We start from the raw sequence: 16,026 nt of genomic DNA on the forward strand, positions 1-16,026 counted from the left end.
CATATAACAAGATTGGGCATTGAATTATGAACATGTTGGCATTAGTTGCATGCCAATTGGATACAAATTGACTTTACTATGGTAAAAAGAAGATTTTGACCTTTTCATGACCTTGACCTTTGACCCGATCGATCCCAAAATCTAATCAAATGTTCCCCGGATAATAACCAATCATCCCACCAAATTTCATGCGATTCGGTTTAATACTTTTTGAGTTATGCGAATAACACGCATACAAATAAATACACGGCGATCAAAACATAACCTTCCGCATTTTCAATCCGAAGGTAAAAAACAAACAATGGATTTTAGATGAGGGAATCATAAGTGCAAAACTGCGTACTAATTTCCAGGTTTTAGGGTGAATTAGTCACTTTCTTCTCGTCTCTCCTACTTTCCCTTCTACCCAAACACACCTGGTCTTAGCATTCAACCCTTTTCACACTGTTTGCTCCCCTAACTTCCACTCAGCGTGTCCCTGGGGTCTTGTTAGAGCAATAATCTCCCCTACTTTCCGGGAATAATTTCCTCCACTGTGTGGGAGCAATCTGTGCATGTAAATTCATTTGCACATTTCTGGATAAATTGTGTGTGTTTTTGTGCATGTGTGTGTGTATGTGTGTGTGTCCCCCTCTAATGGAAGCTGCAGTTCAGAGCAGAAATCTTGCCAGTGGTGATATTATAGATATCCATGCAGCACATGGCGCGGTCTGGTTGCTGGCTGGAGCTTTTCTCGTGTTTATGCGAGTCGGGCTGCCTCGTGAAAGTCTCTGAGGCAAATCATCTGTCGGTGACCCCTCGGTCAACTTTCAATTATTAAAGTTTTTTTTTTTTTTTTTGAGGCTAGATGTATAAATAACGTTCTGCTCCTGTAAACACTGGTGTTGTGCTCTGTTAAACAATTAATTCACAAACATATTGGTTGTAGATATGATGGACACAGACACAGTCCGGCCCAGTGGTGGGTCACGCCGGGAGAGAGGGCGAGGTCAGCACCAAGTCCACGGGCCCAGGGACCGGGCCCAGGTTGCTGTAGAGCTCACCTTTATTCACCCTGGGCTTTTCCAGCCTTCCTAGAGCCGGTTGCAACGCACATGGAGGAAATGCGTCCCTCGAGGGCCCGCCAGCACCGAGAGGAGGATCCTCCCAAACCGGTCGGCCGTCCAATTTCAGGTCGTTCTTTTATTTTATGGGGTGGATTAGTTCAAAAACTGTCCTCAAACTGTAGCTGCCGTTTTGAGCAATTTTAAACTAGGAAATTATGTATTGTTAATACATTTCAAAAGAAATGTCAATATTAACACCAGCATTGATGGTTTTCATCATAGTAAAGTCATATCATTTGGTTAATAGCCTAAACACTTTCAAGTGTGCACTCTTTAATGTCGTCATAAGCATCACTGAAACTGATTTCTATATTTTTTTTAATAAACAAAAAGTTGAATCTTGGTTTCAAGCAGACATCTTATTAAGATTGTTCAGATGCGGGTACAGCCCAGCTGTATACTAGCCGTTCTGTGACTGCTGCTGGACTTCTTTGTTCAATGTTGAATTCATATTTTGTGCTTTTACTGTAAATATACTGCAGATTTCACCCATTTAGTCTTCTTTTAGTGTTGGTTGTACAGGAATTCAATCGCACAGACTCTATGACCCTCCTCAACCCTGTGACGATACATTATCTGAGTCATAATGTTTGACTCCAGAGAAGCAGACTTATTGTAACCGACTTTGTTGAAGCATTGTGCCATCAATCATCAAAAGCCAAAGTCAGACAGGCCAACATTAGACGATCGAGACCAAAGCGGTTTATATCGGAGAATTATGCATGAACTGCTCTGGTCCCGGGTGTTCGGTGACCACAGAGTATTGAACCACAACGCGCATAAATACACTTTAGGGAAATGAAAGCTGCTGAGGCTGCTGTTCTTGCTCCCTCTCGGTCGTTGTTGTGTCTTTCACTGGGATGTGTTGGGCACTTGGCACCTGGATTGCATTGTTCAGTTGTAGAGGAAAGCTGCCAGAGCACATTTGCACATGGGGAGCCCGAATGCCAGAGAGGGGTCATGCGGAGGAGAGAGTCCCAAGACCTAATGGTGGTGAGTGAGCCATCACTGTCGTTTAGTTTTGAGCGGTCATAGCCGTTACCGGATTTCACTTTGGGAAAACGGCTCGAGCAGAAAGATGAATAGTTAGCCTATTTTCCTTATGTTTTAACACTTTTGGGTTCTTTTTTGTGTGTGCCTTATTAGAGATCTTGAGCTGGGTCAGGCAATGTTGCTCATGGGGCCTGTAAAGACCATTGAACCATTGAGATTTTTCTCGCGGTATCCCAATTCATAAAATCCACCATTTGGCTTTTTAAGATCAGCTTTTGATTTGATTTGCAATTTTTTCAAGTCTTGATTTGGAAAAGTCAACCGCATTGGTTTTATGCCCTTTGAAGTGTCATTTATTTACATTGTCAAATTATTATTTTAATAATGTATGTGTAATGTAAAAAGAAGAAGTTATGTCACCTCTCAATTAGGAACAAACACACACACAAAAAAAGAGCCACTAGATGGGAGAAGGTCGGTGAACATACTGTATAAGCAGCCTGATCAATACACCCACGTGCCGCCGCCTCTTATGCTTACTCACCACGCAGCAGGAGGAGTTTCCACCTTGAGGTGTGGAACGTTGCCTCGGATTCAGTGAGTCACACTGTGGGCTACAACTTGAGCCACATTTCTAACTTGTATTTTTTTACATCTCAAAAATGTGGCACTAGAATTGCAGAATCGGCTCTTAGCAGTTCATGTTAGCAGCGTACCAATAGATGACATCTAGGACTGGATTACTGAAGACTTATAAACACAATGATTCTTGGATCTGGAGTTATAAGAAACGTCTGTTTACCATTACTTCTAAGCACATTTAGGGATCGTGATGAACATCGGAAATAACGATATTCTCAGGAAGTGTAAATCACACTTAATCTAAAACTGTTGGTATCATGTCTGTATCTTCAGACTTGACTGAGGTAGGATTCAGAGCAGGAGTGTACATTTTGCAGCAATCAGGTGACGATTAAATGTACCTTAATTTAAAAATATTTTAAAAATGTAACGCTCTACTGCCCCCAGTGGAGGCGCACCTCATAGTTTGATAACCTACAGTGGACTGGGGCATTATTCTCTGTTATTATATGACGGTGTCCCCCAAATGGTTCAGTTGGTTTTCATGAGGCATGGTCACAGGCTAAGAGGAAACATTTACTTTAAGTCTTGGTCTTCAAGTGACAGGATGCGTAGTACAGGAGGACTTCTTGTTGAATCGACTGGAGACTGAGACTGAGACTGCATTGCTCTTAGTCTCTGTGTCTCCAGGACCTATACAGCAATTTGATCCACATTTCAACTTCGTCTCATTCGGGAAAAACAAATTCTGAAAACAGTTTGTCTTTGGAAGACATTTATTGTTTCTTATAAAATGTGTATAAACTCTGTTGTGTGGTTAAAAGAAAAGTAGATATTTGCTCTGACAAAGAGTGTCTGGAGAAGAAGATAAACCAGAAACGCATAGAAGGATTTCGAGAAGCAACTGCTAACATTATAAAGGCTAGAATCAGCTTTTTGTCTCTGCATTTCTTTATAAAATAACGATTGTTTGTTCTTTTAAATGGTTGCTGATTAATTTTCTCTCAATTTATCAATAATTTAAACACTGACCCTCTCCACATATGTGAAAAAGGGCATCAGCTAAATATTTAAAATTGTACCAGTTAAACTTCCAGGTGGAAGACAATACTTTTATGTTTCGTATGTTTCATAAATGCCTGCTAAAGAAAGTGCATTGAATTATCTTCCAATAATCTGTTAAATATCTGCAACTGTAGCCTTTAAAATGAAAATAAGTGGAGAGCCCAGAGGCCTATCATTACTTTCTTGGATTTATATATTTGTATTACTTTTTCTTCTGTTGTTATGCCCTGTATGTACTTTAGTCTTATCCTTGTCACCTGCTTAATATGTTTTGAAATAGGGAGTCTGATTTTTATTGCAGTTCCCTCAGCTCTGTCTTCATATTCATATTCCTCGACTGACTATATTTCAATATTTTACCCCCTGCTGTCTTTGTCTCTCTCTCCTCATCCAGTGTAGACATCTCCTCCTACCTCCTTCACAGCCTCTCAGTCTCTTTAAAGTGAGATCCCATCATGTTTTTCCCATCATGCTCTCCTCCCACCCTGCGGTGAGGCGGTGAACCCCCGGCCGGAGGTATAAAGGACATGATTTACAGGGCCCCTTCGCAAAAATAAAAAAAGAAAAAGAGAGAGAAAAAATGTAAATGAGAGATCAGTTTTCCAGCGAAGTTGTCTTTTTTCTCCAGTGCAGGTTTCACTCTTATAAGTTTTGACTTGAAATACGGTGTTCCAGCGATGACATGGTGAGTTCCAATCTTGTGAGGTTGCAGAAGTGCCAACATGTAATTCCACGGGAGAAGAAAAACTGATAAAGCCAGTCTCAGTTTTCGCCATGCTTGTTCAAAAGGGAAATCCAAATGGGGGAGGAGGTGGGAGGAAGAGTTGAGCATCAGGTTCCAAAGCAAAGCATTGACACACTGTCATTTTCTAAACCTACACATCCATGTGTAAAACTCATAAAAGCAGCTTTTTTTACAAAATGAGATCCACCTTAAATGGTCCGCCCACCTTAAGTGAGTCTAGGATGAAGTTTTTGACAACTTTGGATGAACCTCCTTTGTAGCAAATATTCACCGACCGACAACGTGTACGCCCACTGCACGGCTACATTCACGTCTATAACGCTGCTGCTCACTTCATTCGTCACATTTCTTTCTCCATTGCACACTCGCTAAAGTTACGCAACAACCTACACACGCTAAGTTATTCTTTAAAGGAGTTTGCAACTTGTTTAAAATATCTATAATCGATTTTATATTGCCAAATCTGGGGTAAGAATATCAAAATATTTTTGGTTGAATGTGAAGTTATTGGCACTGTCAATGTGAACAAGTTCAATAAGCATTTCTTTCAAAAGCAAGATTACCAGGACTGGATTTCTGATCCACACGGATGGATATTTACACTGAGAATCATTGCACAATGACTCTACTGATGAAAATATGTTTTAATTACTGAAGCAAGACACCATTTCTTATTATAAATAGTATTTTTCGAACCACTAACATGGAGCTGGGTTTAGATCGTTGTGAGACAGGTTAGTTTTACCCGAATGATGATGTGTTGTTGTAATACTAATCCTGTTCTAAATATATAATATTTGTAGGATAAATTCTTTCCTCCACAGACATGAGATCTAAAAGGTTGCAACAACGAATTGCTAAAATCGCCAAAAATCGGTGAAAGTCACCGAGCTGTGTGAGCCTACGGTTGATGTTATGAACCCAAACACGAGGGCGTTAAATGTTCCGACGTTTGTGGGATGTCCTAAACAAGTGTAACGTAGAACTAGTGGTTAGTTCTTCTGTGGTGGATGGAGGAAATGATAACCGTTTCCACGGAGCAAAGCAACAGAGATAAGCCACACCCCCTTTCAGACACGGATGAACCACAAATAGTCGGGCGAGTAAACCGTCGTCACTTCTGTTTTTAATAAAGGGTTGGAAATGAATGTTTTTTTTGTTTTTTTATCCGATTCATCGATTAATCGAAAATATAATCAACAGATGAATCGATTATTAAAATATTTTTTAGTTGCAGTCCTGAGATCTATTACTTCCTCCCTCTATCTAGATAGATAGATAGATAGATATATACTTTATTAATCCCCAAGGGGAAATTTGTCGTGACAGTAGCAACACACAAGAATAAAAAAAAAACAACAAATATAATAAACAGGATGAAAGAGATATAAGTAAGTAAACAAAAATAAAAACAAAATATATATATGTATATACACAACACATGCATACACAACAAACAGATCAAATAATAAAAAAAATATTAATATAGACAGATTGCAAAAGCAAAAGTGTGTGTATGAGTAGAGCAAATGAAAAAAAAAATGTGTGTGGCAAACAAATGAGATGTGTGAAGTGCTGCAGATCAACATAGTTAGTATTCAGTTATTTGACTATGATCTGGCAAAGGTGAACTGTTATGAGAGCTCATAGCCTTGTGAATGTCCTCTGCGTCTCGTGTTCTGGGGAGGGAGTCTGCGTCCTGGAAAGTACCTGTCTGAGGTGGTCCGGTGGAGAGAGAGTGGAGGTGTCCAAATCTCCGGAGAAAGGTTGGAAGCCTGTCTTCATCTTTTTCAGAAATAACCTGCTTCATATTTATACAGATACCTGGGAGCTTTCCAGCATCAACAGTCTTCTGCTATTGGCTGCGGCCAACAGAGCAGAGTCAAGTTGATCATACAAAACCTCTAATTGCACGATGAAACCACAAATGGTATTCTAAAGAATCCATTCAGGCTTTGACTAAGCCAATAACTGATTCTATAAAGTGCTGTAAACCCAGTAGTCTTAAAGTGAGAGCATCAGGCTTGTGGCTGGAAAGTCACTAATTTACATCCTGGACCGAGTTTAGAGGAAAAATGAACACACGTTTCCACTCATGAAGCAACCAAGACGTTATATTCCCAACTGGTGTGATGCAGCAGGCCTATGGAGAAGATGATGTTTACATTGGAGAGCTCCACGGTGGTTGTGTCTGAAAATGTAGCCCAGACTGTACTCTGATGTAACTGGCTGATGAAGTGAATGAATGTAGTGTGAATATAACCTCTAAACGCTGAATTTATTAAGTTCTGACATTTTGCCTGTTGCCACAAAACGGTTGCTGCACTTCATTGAGTACATATTTTCTTTTTACATTTTATTTTACACATCAAATTCACTTCATTTAAAGCTGAACACCTGTTCTGCTCGTGCAGGAGTTGCCACAGTGACTGTTACACTCAGCGCACTCATTCAAGGAAATATGTTTATTCAGCCTGGCTTTGCTCTTACATACATCTTTATCATATCATTTTGGTATAGGAAATTATTATTTTAAAATACCCCCCATCTTCCTTGATAATAATATTAGATGCGGTTTGAATTAAACAAAACAGCAAGACCACATTTGATATATTACCAACAATTCAAGCAGTCCGTTTAAAGTGTAGGTGTCAGGTTCTTGTGACGGGGTGAGGCTCAGGCGCAGAGAGACAGGCTGGACGCAATATGAATAACAAAAAAAGGCACTCTTTAATGAGGCAAAACAGTTTACAAAAAACAAGGTCCAAAAGAGGCAGGCAGAGAATCCAGGTTCAGGGCAGGCAGGGTCAAACAGCCAGAACCAGTAACACGGACCGGACGACGGGAAAAGGACACGGAACTATTGACGACAATCCTACCGCAGACAAGGGAAAGACTGACACAATATATAGGGGGGGAAACACAGGTGTACGACATCAGACAGTAACGAGACAAGAGTGGCTGAGGGCAGGTGCAGGGAATTAAACAATTAAGACAGAGAAGACACAGAGGAGACAGAGGAGACACGGAACATAGGAGACACGGAGGAGACATAGGAGACACGGAACACAGGAGACACAGAACCGGGTGTTACAGTAGGCCTATCAGCGCATCAGAGTTAGTGTTGTGAGTGTCGTCCCAAACCGAGTCCTCCCCTTCTGATTGGCTTGTTGGCGCGTAGCGGGCAGGCTGTCCCCAATGTGGTTGGCCTGTTGGGAAAAATAGGCAATCCATTGGTTTTCTGTAAATCAACATGAGTTTTTTTTTTTAAAGGCTCAGGGTGAAAAGCATGCCAATGGAAAATTATTAAGCATCCTATTTTGTGGTGTACACAAATGCAATTCATCCGCATGACTAAGCAACAGTCTGAGCTATGATTCAGTATTTAATATCCCCAAAAAACTGGCGAGCGGACCGTGGGAGTGGAGGTGAATGGGTCCAAGGAACACAGGACTTTCAACCACAGGTTTAAATGTTGTTGTTCTTAAATCTAACTTTTCACTTTTAAGTCCAAAGCGAGTGTTATGAAAGTAACCAAGTATTTTCTAAGTCGATAAAGTTATGAAACATTTGATTTTTTTAGTTCCATGTCGCTTCAATGTATTAAAGATCTTTAACAAGCATACCAGAACAATTGTTTGAATGCCGATGTCTCTAGTTAATGCTACAACATTGTCTTACGCTAAGTTGTGCATGGCTGTCCCAAATTTGACATGTTTTGATGTCACGTGGCGCCCAGAATCAAACTGAAAAGTCCAGCGGCGAAGTGGGTTAGCAGCGCGACTCGCGTAAGGAAGATGTTAGTTGGGACTAGTTGAGTTTAGGTTACAGGTTTCTTTGTTGCAACAAAGTCAGAAACACATTGGGTCGACTGGTCGACCTTTTATCTCTCCTGTTAGACGGACAGATGCTGCTGCACCAAAACATTGTCAGACAGTGACAGCCTCGGCCCATAAACTCCCCTGCTGGATACACACCAGTACATCTGTGCCTCAGTGTCAAAACAAACCCCAAACAGCCATAAATAAGGGTTGCTACACTTGCGTAACCACAAGATTGCTTCTGTCCATTCTGGAGAGGGATCCTCCTCTGTTGCTCTTGCCTTTTTTCCCCTGAAAGGGTTTTTTCTATTTCTTGGGAGTTTTTCCTGATCCGATGTGAGGTCCTGGGACAGGGATGTCCTGTGTGTACAGGTTGTAAAGCCCTCTGAGGCAAATTTGCAACTTCTGATATTGGGCTATACAAAATAAACTGAATTGAATTGAAAGAGTAAAGCTACTGTAGGCCTACTTACTGGAGTCTACTAATTTGGTTTTGATCTATTATATAAGCTCTGTTTATGTATCTAATATTATAACATTTATCCCCCAAATGTTGTGTTTTTGGTGCAGTGATGAGGTTCATTCACTGGCAACAAAACAACGAGGAAAGGCAGTTAGATTACAAGTCGAGTAAACAGGCGTACAGTTGGCGTGCAGAGTACTAACTTGCAATTTCAAGAGATCTCCATCGTATTCTGGGTAATACATCTGTTTTGTTCCCATATATTTTGATTATGTAATCGAAGAATGACGGTAGGAGTAGACTGATGGCACTGCTTCTCCTGACCGTGATGTGGTAAAGCCATTTGTGTGCCGTTTCCTTCACTGCAGTTTGGCTCTACATGATGATTACATGCTGGTTGGAGGATGAGGCTAATTATTAGCATCAATATCTAAACAAAACTGTAACGCGAATAAATAAGAAAGCTAATTTACCCCATCAATTTGTCAAATACAAATCAACAATGAAGGAGACATATTTCAAATGTAACATCTGTTTCGGACACTGTGGGCGAGGAGCGTGTAGCTGCACATCTTATCTTCAGACTCAGTTTTTCTTCGATGAAAAACATTTATTTCATTTTGTGTGTTGTGTATTTTGGAGAACAAGACATTTAACAAACACTATGAACCCTCATCTTTCCCCACATTGTAAAAATGAAATGAAATATGCTGAAAAGCGGGGCGGTGAGAGGTCGCCTGTACGTTGTGATGGTTGCTCGTGAATTGAGTTGGACAGAAGTCTGTCCGGCATCCAGGCCGCGATGCAGAGGAGTTACTAATAGTTTGGAAATGAGACACGGGAGGATATTAAATTATCACGGCAGTCAAAAGAAAAAACCTTGAATCCCTGAAGACGTATTCTTTTCACCCCGCAGAAAAACATCAATCCTAAACTCTTGTCTTGCTGGAAAGAGGTGAAAACGTGTGAGATAGTTTCCTTTGCACGTTTAGGAATTATCTTTAAAAAAGTGATGACATTGTGAATTGGGATATTATCGCTCCGGAGATAACATCAGTTGAAAATTGCTTTAACAAGCCAGGTTGCTTTCGTTAAGAATATCTCACCCCTCTGGCAGATTGTGCCTCCCTCCTTTTGGAGGAATATCATTTTAATACCCAACATTACACTCAATGACCTGTCAAGATGGATTGTTTTTGCAGCGCGGGAGGAAGAGAAAACCTTTTCAATTTTCAAGGTGACGCCCACAGATTTTTAAAAATTTTATATTTATATTCTACAAAAGGCTTTGAATGGTTTCTAGAGACATAAAGGTCGTATCACTCCCTCAGCTTGTTGGACGATGTCGGCTTTAAATTGAAGGTGAAAATGAGGCAAATTAGAAAATGCTAAATTTCCACAGAATTGAGGAGTTACATCCTTGGACAGTGATCCTTTGTCCTAAATCTGGTGGCGAATGAAACTGCCCACTTAATTCTGCAAGTCAAAGCCTGATTGGCTGTTGAAGTAACTGGGACACACACACACACACATTTGGCAAAGTACTCTGCATCCAGTTCAGTGAATATCACACACTTCACGCGCTCACAGTGACACGACTTTGCTTGAAAATGAAGAACAGGATGAATACAAATGCAAGGACACGTAGAGTAAACTTCAGTCAAGATACGGTTTGGTATTTATATGCTGTATGACCAGATGTCTGCACAAAGAATACATGTCAGACTATCTGGTTTTGTTATTATTGAAGGGAGACAGAGTGTAGACACATTCACACACAATCCGAGATTCTCATAATAATGCAGACATTTCTCGACGAGAGACTTTAATACTCACAATACATACACGCACACACCAAAAGAGGCGCTCGCACACACTCACACACCTTATTGGCTTTCAGCAAGTCCGCCGGGAGGATCATCTTGTGTTGCTGGTGTCCCTCTCTGCTCGGGGGCTGACCGTCCCTCTCGGAGGAACCATTAGGCGATGCTGCTCTGCGGCTTCTGAAGGACACAGCCCTGCACCAAATGCACAACAAACTAGAACTAAACTAGTTTATATTGTATTCATGACATTAAATACTATTTTAGAATTAAGACTTCCATTAAAATAAAAGTCCACGTTACCGCCACCCCGTAAATACCTGGAATCAATTACCGTCCTGTACTGCGTGTGAACGATTCCAGTGAGATAAGAGTTCATATTTCCGTCTCTTCCCACTCTCTGGTTTCCTGTGACGACTTAACAGCGCAATAAGGGCCACACTTGTGTTTTCACAGGTGCGAGGAGTTACTGCACAATAATCTGCGTTAAATGGTCTTGCCAGCCGCTGTGCATCTCAGGTCTCTCTTATAATTAAATAATAGGCATGGATTTGAGAACCAGAAATCTGACGCGCTGCTGTTCCTCCTGGCTGCATGCCTCTCTGTTTAGTGGGACCCTGAATGCATCATAAGTATGCTCACCTGCGTTGACCGTAACATTCTGAAGGAGCCGTCTCTCAAAAAGCTTCCTGGATCAATGTTTCGGAAAACAAGCTGTTATTAATCTATGACAATGATGGTGAGCCGCTGCCATGTGATCTGAATTCATTTTCCACTCATTCCTAGAAGAAGAGGACTCATATTGATTCGTTCAAACACAATATTGGACGCTTCTGCAGATGGTGAGATGTTCTTTTGGAAACATCCCAGTTGGGATTGTGTTGTTCTACTTTGAATAGACGGAAGAACTATCGATGATAACAGGTTGTTGTTTTGAGGCCTGGGATAAGTTGCAATATGTAAAATGTCTTCCAACCTCATGTTGAGTTTTAACACATAAAACCATCACAATAGTCGATGTAAGAGGGCCAGACGGCAGAATAAAACACTCTGGTGCTTTTTTCTGCCCTAGTTGCATAAATCTTCTTCTAAAATTCTTTCCCACAATCTATGTTCCTTAGCAGCCGATAAACTCCCATGTACACTTCCTCATTCCTAGCATGTTGCCCCTGCTCCAGTTCAGGACAACAGAGGAAAGGTTCACACAGAGAAGTTCAGTACGACATCTGGCTTCAAAGGAAATGTGTTGAGAATGTATTGATAAATCTAACATCCGATGACATCGGTTTAGGTTTGAGATAATCCTCGTGAAAAACCATCGCAGTCTGTCTCTGTTGAGGTCAGTCGATGTAGATGTCCTCTTTCGATTCCTTGTGGTTTCTCCTCCTCTCTTCTTCCTTCTGTTTCATGGATCGTGGAGGTCTGGATCGTGGTCCATGCCTACTACTCATTTTTCATACATTGAATGTCATATTTATTACCTTCGCATTGAAAATGCGGAAGGTTATGTTTTGATCGCCGTGTATTTATTTATTTATTTGTATGCGTGTTACTCGCATAACTCAAAAAGTATTAAACCGAATCGCATGCAATTTGGTGGGATGATTGGTTATTAGATTTTGGGATCGATCGGGCCAAAGGTCTAGGTCAAGGTCATGAAAAAGTCCAAATCAATTTGTATCCAATTGGCATGCAACTAAAGCCAAAATGTTCATAATTCAATGCCCAATCGTGTGATATGCGAAGGTATGCGCTCTACCGAGTGCCCATTCTAGTTGAATGTGTTGTGACGCTGTTCATCTGTACACATGACATCTATCGCTTCTGTCTTTTGCTCTCCTGAAGGTGAATTCCCTTTTTTTCTTCCCTTTTTCCCGTGAAAATTGTTTTTCTGATTTTTGGGGGAGTTTTTCCTGACCCGATGTGAGGTCCTGGGACAGGGATGTCGTATGTGTACAGATTGTAAAGCCCTCAGAGGCCATTTTTTTTCTCCATTTGTGACTGAATAAACTGAAGTGAATTGAAGTGTGTTTCAAACCAAGTGCTTGTTGGCAGCATCTGACACGTGCTCCACCACACCTTTCCAACCGAACACGTGGTTAATTTCCAATACCAATAATCCTTCACGCAAGGCCACTTCATGCAGCGACTGCCCTGGTGTGCTGAGAAAGTAGGAACAGGGTTTGAATCCCAATCTTGAGCTCTCGTCTGTCATTCCGTACACATACCTCAGCCTCTTTTTCATGTTTACAAATAAGTGGCTACGAATACCTGAAACCAAAAGCATGCGCTGATCTCCTTCGTTGAGCGATTATTGTGTCTCCCCTCATTACAATGGCAGGCAGTGGGGGGTCTAAGCGGGGGATTTAGCCTCGCACATTCGCTGCAGTACAAATTGATGTCTACAAAATCCCCAAAACCAACACAAGAAGCGATTTTCAGTCCCTAGAACAACTGATTGTGTTAACCACCGGCCAATATTCTATGCGTGCACATAGTCGTACATTTTCCAGTTTTTTTCTCCGTGTGTTTATGTGAACCACATAGCATCCGTCGACTGTCAGTCCCACCCGGCTCACATACACGTGGGCAGAAAACCAAACTCCAGAAACCTGGCCGCAGGATCTGGTTCACCACCTTCACACACACTTGTTTGGCAAACACGCAGAAACACGGCAGGCGACTTGTTGGGGGGGGGGGGGGGGGGGGATGTCAAAACGTGTCCAAGACTCAAAAAATGGAAGCGAATAATTGAAAAAGAAACATGAAAATATAAAAGACTATATTTCGGGAATCGTCCTCCATCTTTTTCTCATTTTCAATCTTTTTCTTCCACTCCCTTTTCTCTCTGTTTGTTACTTTAGCTGTCTTTCTCATAATCTCTGTCCTCATTCGATTCCTTTCAGCAATGTATGGATCTAACAAAACCCGTTGGCCAGAGACAACAATGTGATCTACTTTCACAGGCCCAGTTCAGGAGTTAGAGCCAGTCCTTTTGACTGGTTCAAAACCCCAAATATTGAACGAGGGACTCCGAGGTCTAGACTCCTCGCGACCCTCCGTGTATGGCTTGCAGCGGCAGTCGAAGGGTTCATATCTAAAGCAGGAGCTCTCTGTTTTTTTTACCAAACCGCCATCTTGGTCACAGTTGCTGCAAAATGTCGTCAGTGCGTCAAGAAAAGGCGTGCTCCCATCCGTTGTTGACATTTTACAATCCTTTCCAATGATGCAGCTTGGCTGTGATACCACAACACATTTTCTGCATGTGTGACACTGGCGGCCAACGATTGTTGTAATAATGAACTCAATTGAGACAATAAAGCTGGCGAACTGGACGTGCGCCATTTTGCTCGCTGCAAAATAATGGTGACCTGCCAAAGGAGTTGGCACCTTTCAGCCCGCCGCCAGCATTTAAGAGCACTTGTCTGGTGTTTATTAACCACCAGACATTTTTGTTGGCAGGCTGGAGGGGCTCTGTGAAGCTGTATATGAACCCATTGGAAACTCAAACCCTGAATCGAATGCTGATGGAAATCCTGCATTGGGTGGGGAACTCATCTCAGCGGGGCGGCTCACCTCCTGAAGGTTCGGGCGGGACGCTCTATTCCACCACATTTTGGTGAATAATATTCCTCTGTTTGGCTTCGTTCGGACTGTGACCAGTCGAGGGAAGAGCAGAGCGGAATGAAAAAGCCGCGGAGAGAAAATGTCAAGAGGATAAACCACAAAGAGGAAAGAGGAAAGGTGAGAAGAGCAGGGGGAGAGGAAAGGGAGAGTCGAAGAGGAAGTATGCTCCACGTCCATCATCGACCGATTCATCTGCTGCAGCCCCGACTCACCTCACGCAAACACACACACACACACACGTCTTACTCACTGTCAGTACTTTCAACACGTCTGACATCACAAGGAGTCAACGTGTCACAAGGGATCCAAGTGTGTGTGGTCTCCAAGTCAAAGCAACTCTTTTAGTGTATGAACTGTACTGGCTGTACTGGCTGTACTGGTGGCCGCTGCATTCAGAGGTCGACAGGTTGCCAAGTTCATTTCAAACATTTTCCTTAAGTTGAAAAAGAAATCGCGGCGGCTCCATCGTTGTCTCTCGTATCACATTGCACACGAACTGCGGTCCAGTCAAATATGTAAAGTCATACAAATTCAACACTCTTATTAATTATGAAGGCTTTTGGTTGTCTTCAAATACAGATGTTATCACATGAGAAATACAAGAAATAACAGAATGATACCAGCCTTCTCCTTTAGTGGAGGTGTTTGGTACTGTTGCTGCAAGTGACGAACACGTCATATAGAAGGGTCGGCCGTGTGTGTGTGTGTGTGTGTATGTCTGTGTGTGTGTGTGTGTGTGTGTCTGTCGGGACCTACATTAGCTGGTACCAGCTTGAGCCTCTAAACAGGGCGGGTCTATAAATTGTTGTTCTGTTGTCTCCTCTCCAGAATACCTCCAGTGATATACGCAGTAAAAGATGTTGTTGTTTCGCTCAGAGGCAGCTCGTCAACAATAACAACAAGCCTCACTGTCCCACTTGAACCCTCCTAAAACATGGATTAATGTGAAGTGCCTTGCCCAAGGGCAGCTCAGTTGCATTTCCTTGAAGAGCGGAGAGTGTTAGTCATTCATCCCCCCAAACCCAAATGTTCCTCTGCTTCTACCGGGCCGGCATCTCTTCACGCTTCGTCGATATCCACAAAGGAAGATGTGACTCTCACGTCTCGTCGTGGTCGCCATGAACACGTTTCTTCCCAACATGTACCGGCGGCGTTGTGAACAATCCTCTTCCCCTTTGCACAGTGCCCTGTGGAGGTCCCCATGCTGCTGGGGTGAAATGTGCCTTATGCCTGTTTTCTTTTCTTTTTTTGTTGATCACATCTGGTTCCCATCCTGCTTCCTGAGATTTAGATTAAACCATCTTGAGTTTCCAGCTGTTCCAGTGGCTGTAACCTAGAATGGGTGAACCAGAGAGGGAGAGAGAGGGAGGAAGTGACAAAGAGAGTGTTTGGGGGTAATCGGGGAGCAAATGAGAGATAGATAAAGAGAAAGACAAAGAGATGTCCCCCCAAACACAGTCGGTTCAATTTGAGGTCTCACATGGCACCAAACAGCTGACTCTCATTTCTGTTCCTCCGAGAGACAAAGGCAGCAGAAGAATGGACTTGGCCTCTGAAGCGTTTAACTGTTGAATAGATCCTTGAATATTTCGACTGTATCTTATTTCTACATGAAAACCTACCTACGTAGATTGAAAGGAAAGAGTTATTGTTCGCTCGGTCCAACATGTGACTCATCGCGAGGCCTTTAAACGATTCAATGATGGAAGTCGCTGCAGTGCAGGGGACATTGCTCTTCTGGATAATCCACAGCGCAAACAAAAGCAGATTGAATTCATTTCACATATCATTATCCCATACC

At 42.1% G+C, this 16,026-nt stretch overlaps 1 protein-coding gene across 1 annotated transcript in view; it reads right to left on the bottom strand.

Moving 5' to 3' along the window:
• spon2b (spondin 2b, extracellular matrix protein) overlaps positions 1–16,026 on the bottom strand; it is a 36,810-nt gene that overhangs the window by 17,086 nt on the left and 3,698 nt on the right. The window lies entirely within an intron of this gene.

Source organism: Pseudoliparis swirei, chromosome 19 (genome assembly GCF_029220125.1).
Source record: "Pseudoliparis swirei isolate HS2019 ecotype Mariana Trench chromosome 19, NWPU_hadal_v1, whole genome shotgun sequence".
Lineage (NCBI taxonomy): Eukaryota > Metazoa > Chordata > Actinopteri > Perciformes > Liparidae > Pseudoliparis > Pseudoliparis swirei.